Source organism: Microtus ochrogaster, chromosome 7, assembly GCF_000317375.1.
Source record: "Microtus ochrogaster isolate Prairie Vole_2 chromosome 7, MicOch1.0, whole genome shotgun sequence".
NCBI lineage: Eukaryota > Metazoa > Chordata > Mammalia > Rodentia > Cricetidae > Microtus > Microtus ochrogaster.
In genome coordinates, this window is record NC_022014.1 from 31,920,619 (window position 1) to 31,930,037 (window position 9,419).

Consider the following 9,419-nt stretch of genomic DNA (forward strand, 5'->3'; position numbering starts at 1 on the left):
AGAGTAGAGCATCATGTCCCTCCAAGGCGTCTGCCCCTGAGAGGAGAGCTGTCGAGTCTCTGACCTCACTTCCTCTTCCGCCCAGCATTCTGCTCCTCCCACTTACGTTCTAACCTATCAGGTCAAGCAGCTTCTTTATTAAATCAACCAATGACCTTCCTCCATCACTTCTCTGAACCAGTGTTGCCAAATGAGCGTCTCTCTTGTTTAAGGAGAGTATTAGTGGTGTTTCCGTGAGGGTCCAGCAAAGCTTCTTTCCTTTACCCTTCAGCTTCTTTGGCTCATTTCTGCATCTGAATCCTTTGTGCATACCACCCCCATAGTGACTGTCAGCCACACAATGGACCAGATCCTCCACTGAGGATTTAACACATCAAGCTGTATTTTATGCATCCTATTTTAAAGCCTTCGGAAAGATGGTAAATTGTTATCTTGTTAAAGTGTCTGTGTCAAGTGGAGGCTGCTGGGAGGGCTGGGGTTATCAAGCTAAGGGTACCTGGAAGTGTTTGCATTTTATCACCCTTTATTTATTCATTTATAAATGCTGTTTTTGAGCAGCTACTGTGTGCTAACCTCTCTCTCTCTCTCTCTCTCTCTCTCTCTCTCTCTCTCTCTCTCCCTCTCTCTCAAAGAGATAATCCAGCTAACATGGAGAGGACTACTGGCATCCCCGATAGAGGAACTATTGGCAATTTATAGTGAAGAGACAAGCCTAATGCCATTTTAAACCTAGGCCCTATCTTTGTCTAACCTAGCAGGCACCCCACCCCATGTATCTGTGACTGCCCAGAGACTTGAGGACAGCAAATCAGAAGTTAGACAGAAAAGATTTTTGTTTTGTTTTTTAACAGTTGCCAGGTGGTTTTATGGAAAGTTACAAAAATCCTCTCTTAACTTAGGATCAACTATCCCCTACCCAATTCTATAACCGCAAGGCATGTAACTCCCTGCTAGCATTTTTTTTTCCTTTAAATACCCCCTGCACTGTGAGCTTGGGCCTTTCTTCCTCACCTACTGTGTGGGTGCAATGGGGTGCATGAGACGGGGCCCCTGCTCACAAGCCTGTACAATAAAGAAACCTATGTAATTGCATCGGAAGTGGTCTCCATGGTGGTCTTGTGATTCAGGTATAGCTATAGCTGTTGGGAGAAAGTCAGTTTTGTTTGAGGTTATGGTCCCTGCTAGGTCATGCTCCAGTGGAAGCCATGCATGCAAATTAAATAAGCAGCACAAATTGGGCTTGGAGAGAGAGAGAGAGAGAGAGAGAGAGAGAGAGAGAGAGAGAGAGAGAGAGAGAGAGAGGACACAAGGTTGAATGGGTTAGGAATGGGGGATGGGTTTGAGGGAGTTGGGGATCAATATGACCAAAATACATTTATGAAATTCTTGAAGAACTAATAAAAACTCTACCGTAGCCAACAGCAGATGCCCAGAGCACATGGTAACAATGAGCTTGTGCCATTTTTGGTTTTTTCCTTTTGTTCTGTGACCAGGAACTCTCATGAGATCTTTAAAATATGCTTTATTGTCAATAAAAGAGCTTAAGAAGGGAGCTGGTTGTGCCATCAGAGGAGAAAAGGGTCTGAAGCAGCAGTGACCAGGCTTAAAAGATGGCACAGACGGCTCAGCAAGGCTCAGGGTCCTCTGTTGCCTGGCCTGTCTGGCTTCTAGTCAGGCTGGGGTATCTCGACACCCCTGCAATGGCTCAGTTTCGACCCCTGCATCTCCTGACCTTGTCTACTCATTGGACAATGAACTTGGACTGGCAGTGTTAAACTACCGGGCAGAGGACCCCTAGTCTGACCTTAGAGCTACCATTAGCAAACTGTGTGCTGTGGGCAGGTGGCTCAGTGGAGCTAAATTCATCCTTCTCATAAAAATGTAGAATTTGGATGACATTAAGGATAAGAATGCATGATATCTACATTCTCCCTCAGATGCCTGGCAGCAGGGACAGATGGTGTGGGTACCCCAGGCCTAATTGGCCCTGCTCCAAACCAGTATCGTTTACAGATTTATTCAATATTTATTTAGCTGAGGAAAAAGGGGAGGTTGGAAGTAAGTGATTTGTTATTAATGAGCGCCATATTTGCTAATTTACTTCAACCGGGCAAAGCAGGATGACAAAATAATTCTCCGAAATGGTCCCTTTGGTATGCCCTTGGTCTCACCTTAGGTGTGCCAGCTCTGTCACACAGGATTTCTAAATGCGAGGTGACTCGGGAGAGGTATGCTATAAACACACACATAAGCCCTTCCTTCCCGCATCCACAGAGGACATATCCCAAGATCCCTAACAGATGCCTATGGGTATTGTTTTTTCCTATACATACACATTTATGATAAAGCTCAATTAAGAAAGATGGCATAAGAGGGCATAGTATGATATTAGCACCAGTAATTAACAGTAAAGTAGAACAATCCTGACAAGATAGTCTAATAAAAGCTGCACAAATGTCATTTTTAATTGTTTTGGTAAGGGTTGTGTATACAAGGAAGATACACCGAAAGGACATGGTTCGTATCCCAGACGGGACAGTGTGGGATTTCTTCCCATTACCCACAAAAGCAATGTAAAACTCACAAATTATTTATTTCTGAGAACCTGCCATTGGTATTTTTCAGATTTTAGTAAACAGGATCATTGACACTATGGAAAAAAGACAAGAGGAGGGAATAAGAGCTGTTATACCATGCCCCTGTATATGGCTGTTTAAGAAATTATGCGTGCCAAATATAAATTCCCTAAGCAAAATACACCCAGGTTAAGCTTTGCCTACAAGCCTTGTTGTTCCAGATGCCCTTCTGTAGGCAACCATTGGTGGCTTGAGTTGCTCCATTTTTCTTCCCGAGTTAAGGGCTAACTTGGATTGTCAACATGGAAAAGAGACCAGGATGCCAATGCCTTAATCCTGTTGGGGGAAAGTGGTTTTAGACCCGTGGCCAAAAGGATTTACTGATCTCTGCCTTCTGAATTTGACAAAATTAGGGACATGGGCTTGAGTATGACTGTATATCTCACCCAGAGGATTGGACTGCAGCCACTGAGCAGGGGACGTGGGACTTTTCCACCAGGTGATGGGTTTGATCTGAGAAGAGGGGAACTTTCTCAGTCCTGTCCTCAGATCCTTCCCTCCATTGCAAGTACCAGACAGACTGCCCCCTAACTATGCGAAGAAATTTCTGTAGGAAAAGAAAGGCCAAGGGTGGTATTCTCACGGAAAGCCCCTTACAGAAGAAAAGGCTGGCTGGAGGGCGTTTCTCCTAATAGAAAGCAATATTTATATCTAGGGGGAAGAAATAACAATCCTCCTTTCAGGTGAAAAAAAAAAAAGCCACCCTCCTCTTTGGTATCTGGTAACAATGAAATCAAGACAGTTCTTGAACCTGGATGCTGATCACCAGTTTGTGTTTCTAACCACCAAACCATTTTCACTGCTAGCTCCAAAGTTTCTTCTGTAGGCTGTGGTTTCTTTCTCCCAACTCAGCTTTGGTTACTTCTACTATTTTTTTTTCTTTTTGAGACAGGGTTTCTCTGTAGCTTTGGAGCCTGTCCTGGAACTAGGTCTTGTAGACCAGGCTGACCTTGAACTCACAAAGATTTGCCTGCCTCTGACTCCTGAGTGCTGGGATTAAAGGCGTGTAAAGGCAGGTGCTACCACCACCTAGCTTTAATCTACTATCTTTTCTTTTCAATTAAAAAGTCTTTAGAATTATTCCTTGACAGTTTCATACTGTATAATATATTTTGATAATATTGGCTCCCCATTGCCCTTTCTAGTCCAACTCAACTTCTCATAAGTCACTTTTTTTCAACATGGGGTATGTGTGTTCTTTAGTTTAATTAGAGTTGATTCCATGGGTATGAGGGAGTTCATTCACTGGAGCATGATGGAATATTAATCTGTTAATTAGTTGTCATAATTCCTCTTTAGTTTTTCAACTTTTGTTTCAAAATTGCTTTCTTCCTGTTGTGTGAATTGTTTTGAAGGAAGTCTGTTTCTGTTCACCCAAGAGAGAGCAATGGCAGAATGCCTTCGTTAGGTTTCTATTGCTGTGATAATCATCAGGACCAAAATCAATTTGGGAAGGAAAGAGTATGTTCACGTTACAGCTTGTCTATCATGTCTCTCGTGAATGGAAGTCAAGCCAGGAACTCAAAGCAGGAACCTGGAGGCAGGAACTGTTCTGAAGACTATTTCCTGCTTTGTTCCTCATGGCTTGCTAAGCCTGCTTTCTTATATTACCCAGGACCACCAGTCCAGGCGTGATACCACCCACAGTAGCCTGAGACCTCCTACACCAATCACTAATCAGGAAGATGCTCCCTACTTTAGCCTACCGGATAAGCGGACGTTTTGTGAGCAGTTATATCACCAAGGACTCTCCTCCTCCCTGTCAGTGTTAACTACTTATCTATCATGAGCTCCCCCTCCTTCCATATGGACATAGGCTCAATTCCTAGAGCCCAGTGCTGGTGGTCACAGTTGCTTTCATTCAGGACGCCATCTTGAGGAAACGGCCACACAGCATTTCATTTGGTTTCCTCCTTTCAATGCTTCATTTGGTGATTTGACCTTTTCTACAACTGTGTTTTCCTACAAGACCAGATTCCTGTCTTAAACTTTGAATTCACCCATTCAGCTGTTGTTAAAGTCCAGGCATCAGTGTTTTTTACATTCTTTCAGAATTTGTTCCTTCTACTGACTTGATGCCTATTTCTTTTAACTCACGTGTAACGCAGAGTCCTACCGCTTTGTGAAGTTTATTGGGAGAGATCAGGTGAGATGATTCAGTGGATTGTTAGAAGTCAAGGAAAATAGGGACTGAAGTCCCATTACAGAGCTTCCCTCTCTGATGCTGCTGGAGCCTTGTTGATGACTTAGATCTGTCTATTTTCATTTCCCATGGTTGCTAAGAAAGGTTACAAAGCAAGGAAAGGCTTCAGTACTTAGAAATATCTCCATACATCTGCATTGTTTCTCATTCCCAGTGTATAGTTTAGGAGGGTATAAAAATCCAGCTAGGCAATCCATTTAAATTTGGAAGTCTGTGTCAATACATTCTTGTCTCTGATGCTGCTTGTAAGAGACCTTTCCTATTTCTTATTTCTTTTTCCTTTTTATTTTCCTTCCTTTCTTTTTTAAAATTAACTTCTTTGGGAGTTGATTCTTTGGGAGTTTCACATCATGCACCCCAATTATTTCTCATTTCTTATCCTTACTATGTGACTTGTTTTCTTTCCATCTCTGGACACATTTAGATCCTTTTCTTTGGTCTTAGAGGTTCTAAATCTCAAAATGACTTTTTGTTAGTCTTTTGGCATTATATTTTGCGGACCCCTTTAATCTGGAAGCCTTTCAGCTGTGAAGAAAGTTTTACTAGAATTTTCTTTGTCTTCTTTGCTGTTTGAAGTCCAGGTATTTAGAGAATTCAGTGTCTGATAAACACATGTTTTTTTCCACTGCTCTCTATGTTTTCTTCTTCTTTTGAGAGAGGGTTTAGGTAATCCAGGTCAGCTTCAAACTTGCTATGTGGCCTAAAATGACCTTGACCTCCTGACTCCCTGACTCCACCTCCCTAGGATTATGGACCTGTTTACTATGCCTGAACTGTTTCCCCCATCTTTATTTTTAAGTCCATTTCTGAGACATTTCCTCAACTTTTTGCTCAGTTTTTCTTATCAAATATTTTAATTTCTAACAATTCTTTCTCCTTGGAAAATTCTTCTGTGGCTTGCATTTTTTTCTGTAGGCTGCAGTTTGCTTCACTAAAGAAACATAAAGACACGAAGGCAGAGAGCTTTTCTTGAGTCATCTCCATGTCCTCTAGGTTGTTTATAGTTGTGTCGTTCTCTTTCTGTTAGAAGAACTTTTATTTAATGCATCTGCTTGTCTTTCTCTGCTTATTCCTTTCGTATGGTAAAATGCACATAATATAAAAATTTTAGCCACGTCTAGGTTACATTTTAGCGTCTCTAAATGTATTTACATTTTTGAGCAAACGGCATACCATTTATCTCCAGATGGGTTTTTTTATTATTTATTTATTTTTATTTTTCCAAGCCAAAGCTCTGTACCTATTAAGTACTAAATCCTCGTTTTCTTTCTTCCAGTCCTTAGACAACTTTAAATCACTTGCTTTATAAATTCAGCTTCTCTCAACATCTCCTCTAAGTGGAGTTGGTATCTTTTACTCTTTTTGTGCCTGGATGGTTTCAAGTTATAAAATGTCTTTAAGGTTGATCTGTTGGAGCATGTATTAGAATTTCATTTTACCAAATAGTGTCTTGCTACATAGCCCATACTTATCTTAAACTTATAGTTCTCTAGCCTCAGCCACCCCAGGTGCTGGAATTATCGGCATATGGCTTCACAGTCAGGCTGAGTTATATCTGGTTGCTTGTACATAACCACATTAAAAGAAAAAACAACATTCTTCATCAGTTGACATTGGATTTGCTTCTGTCCTTTGGTTATTGGCGATGAAGCAGCTATAAACACAGGTATACAAATGTCTACGTAAGTCCCTTCCTTCAACTTCTGATTTACTGACTGAAGTGAGAAATAAAAGCAAAAAGTGTTAGAGATGGGGTATCTAAGTGCTTGCCACTTGCCAGGAGTGCACCTCAGAGAGCCAGCCTAATGCAAGCAGGCTCCGGCTTTCGTCTCTGTATTTAGCAACTAGTGTAACATTTGCCATATATGGCCCAGCACCTAGGATGTTCTGGAACTTTCTGGATGCATGGCAAATGCACAGCACCTTTCTCCACTTTCAAATGCAATTTCCCCACACTATGATGTTGCTCTGGTAATTTTAATTGTAATTTGGGAGGTTAGGAATGGGAGTGTGGAACCTTTGTACTAAAATCACACGGAGGTTTGGATTTGAATATGCCTCTGATACTTTTCCTTTCTCTAGGACCGAGGACAGACACTTTTTTAAAAAATGAAATAAAACCATGTAGGTATTGTATAAATAACAACAGTGACTTCTTTTCAAGCAGCAGCTTCTAAGCGTGCTGCAGAATCCCAACGTGAGCTGAGAACCTGGGTGTTGTAGAACAGGCTCAGATTCTTGCTTGGGGGTCTCCCGTAGATGCCCCTGCACTGACACACAGAGATCTCCAGAGCTCTGCAGGTTTCTTAAGGCCAAGTTCATTATATATATAAAAATTTAGTGCACTTCTTTGCTTTTTGAAAAGTAAGAGTGGCTTCCACTTTTGCTTTCTTGTAGACAGGGTCCTAGTACCATAGTGTCGATGATGCTGGCTTGGGGCAGGGGCGGGAAGGAGAGGAAAAGGAAGGGGAAGAGAGGTGAAGGGAGGGGAGCAGAGCCCCTGCAGCTGCTGGGGCCTCAGCCTCTAGGAGAACAGGAATGAGCCATTGCCATTCCCAGCACGGTGCCTTCTCCGGCTGCGATGTGCGGATATGGAGGATGCTTGCACTGGCTTCTAAATCGTGTTCTTCCTTCTAATCTCCTTTTTCTGCTGCGGGGGATTTATGTAAAAATCTATGCGTGTCTACTTAAGTTCCGCTCCCATTGATGCTATCGGTGTTCATTTATTTACTTTACAAGTTCCTAGACGGATTATGCAAGATTGGGCAGTTTTTTTTTTCTCAAAGTCTCCACTTTTATCAGCAGAACGCCATCTGCCATCATTAGAGAGGTGTCTGCCGTACAGTTGACGTCCCGCGCACCAGATTTGCATAAGACTTTGCAAACTCTGCTAATGAGTATGAGTTGGGCTTGTAATCAGACAGTGATTATTAAACCCACCCAAGTCTAATACCCTTATTGAAAGCAGCGATGCAGGCCCCAGGGGAAAAAAAAACTGACCTTGGCTCCTCCCCCTTCATCCTTTGTCACCCCCCCCCCGAGAAATCTGACTTTTCTTAACTCTTTTATTTGAGTTTTACTAAGATGAAATTTACTAACAATGAACGCTCAGATCTTAATCTTGCTGTGTGACGAGTTCTAGCAAATGTGTATTCACTCTTGCTACTACCAGCAGCTGTCAAGATCTAGAATGTTCCACCACTGTAGTTCGTTCTTTATGCTCTATCCCAACCACTTCTGCTGTACAGACAACTTCTGCTCTGATTCTTCTGTCTGGCAGATGCATGTCTCAAGTTCTAAGCCTTCTAAATTAGATACCCATGCACCCTGTGTTCTGTCGTGATTTGCACCAGTGGTTCCTTCAGGTAACTGCAGCTTGTATTTTTAACTGTTGTATAGCCACACTATTCTATTTTATGATACTTTTTATTCATCCTCCCACTGATGGGCACTTATTTTGCTTCTGGCTGGGGACTGTCCTGAATGCCATCGCCATACATGTATTTACTCAGATTTTTTTTTTTTTAGTCGATACAAGGTTGTGTAACTTGGGTAAATACCTAAGAACTGAACAAGTGTCAGGGGGCAGGTGTGCCCTCACAACGCCCGGTGCATTGATTTCTCGTTGTTGCACCAGCTCCTATTAACAGGATCTCTTTCCCCTGTTCCATTTTCTGAGCATCGAGTTCTAGTTTAAAATAGACAGGCACAACATAAATATTCATGTGATAATTAGTGTCTGTAACTTTAAAATTTATTTTATTACTTATTTCTGTGTATGTGCTTGTGCTAGTGTTTGTGTGCGTGTATGAGCGTGTGAGTGTGGGTGCCTGCAGAAGCCAGCAGAGGGTGTCAGATCCCCAGAGTAGTCTTATCCAAAACATTAGCATATCATAAAGGATTCAGACATTAAAAAGATAAAGTAAGGGGTGATCCCCTTGCCTTCGCCCTTGCCTCCTGCCCCCCATCCTGAGTCTAGATGGCTGCTGAGCTACTGGCAGGTCGGCATCTCAGCACCTCAGAGCCTGGCTTTGCAGAGCAAAGAGAGCCACCTGGAGATATGCAGATCTGCGGCTTAGGACAGTGTTTTAGCTGAAGTCAGTAAAATGCCTCGTTCTAATAAAATAAGGATGTCACAGTTTGATGACAACTAGAAGTCACATGTCTTGAGAAAGGAGTGTTGTGGTGTAATTTACTCCAAGACCTTACCATCAATATTCATAACATATATACACGATGTCTTCTATTAAAATACATACAGCTGTCAACAAATTGTACAAATGTCCATTATCTAATGACAATTTTTATAGTTATCAATAAACCTTGAATATCATTGCATGGTAATATATATACACTTAGTTCATTAAAATGTATTTATTTATTTTAGTTAACATAAGAAGTGTTGGATTATGTTTTGGCATTTTTTAAAAATATTTATTTATTTATTTATTTATTTATTTACTATGTATACAATATTCTGTCAGTGTGTATGCCTGCAGGCCAGAAGAGGGCACCAGACCCCGTTACAGATGGTTGTGAGCCACCATGTGGTTGCTGGGAATTGAACTCAGGACCTTTGG